Source organism: Orycteropus afer, unplaced genomic scaffold (genome assembly GCF_000298275.1).
Source record: "Orycteropus afer afer isolate SDZICR_OR568_19922 unplaced genomic scaffold, OryAfe1.0 scaffold00302, whole genome shotgun sequence".
NCBI classification, from domain to species: domain Eukaryota; kingdom Metazoa; phylum Chordata; class Mammalia; order Tubulidentata; family Orycteropodidae; genus Orycteropus; species Orycteropus afer.
The window spans coordinates 173,570-174,318 of record NW_006921889.1 but is presented as its reverse complement, the minus strand read 5'-3'; the positions used below and the strand labels follow the sequence as shown (position 1 = coordinate 174,318).

Here is a 749-nt window from a genome sequence, read left to right as displayed (position 1 = left end):
GAAGACCAAAAAAAGGGTTGATTCCTTTGAATTGCACTGTTGACCTATCATTGCATCTAGATGGCAGCTTGCTAGCTTTTAAGATCCCAGTCACTACTCGCCAAAGTAGGAGGTGGAACAATGTTTTGTATAGTATGTTATGCCAATTGAGCTTGATGTCCCCTGAGATTATGGTCCCAAGCCCACAGGTGCAACTACTTGGTCACTCTTGGTAGCTGGCTGTGACCAAGCAGTGACCACAACCTTGCCCCTTGTCAGCTCTACTATAGACCTGGGAATTCTGATCATTCACATAAAAAAAATATGGAACGCTTCATGAATTTGCGTGTCATCCTTGCGCAGGGGCCATGCTAATCTTCTCTGTATCGTTCCAATTTTAGTATATGTGCTGCCGAAGCAAGCACCACATTTTGATTATTAATGGATGTTTCCAGCTGTTTTTTCTCTTTTTGAGTCATGCCACGTTAGCAAATGAAGATCTGAAAAAGCTTTACTCCCTCCAAGTCATTAAGGTCAACTCTACTTTGAGGAAGCTGCTTTTCTTCAGTTGTATTTTGATTGCCTTCAACCTAAGGGGTGCATCGTCAGGCAATGTATCAATGTTCCTCTACTATTCATAAAGTATTCACTGGACAATTTTTTCAGAAGTAGACTGCCAAAATTTAGGACAAAAATTATTTACCAAGGCTCTGTGTTCTCTATGAGACTCTTAAGTGGTAAGCAACATGTAGAAGTAGATGGTATATTTC

The 749-nt window shown here is 40.7% G+C and overlaps 1 non-coding gene across 1 annotated transcript; it reads right to left on the bottom strand.

Annotated features, from left to right (window-relative positions):
- Positions 1-297: 297 nt before the first annotated feature.
- Positions 298-404, bottom strand: LOC122151107. The gene has a single exon (XR_006163977.1). It is a non-coding gene; the product is annotated as a U6 spliceosomal RNA (small nuclear RNA).
- Positions 405-749: the final 345 nt, after the last annotated feature.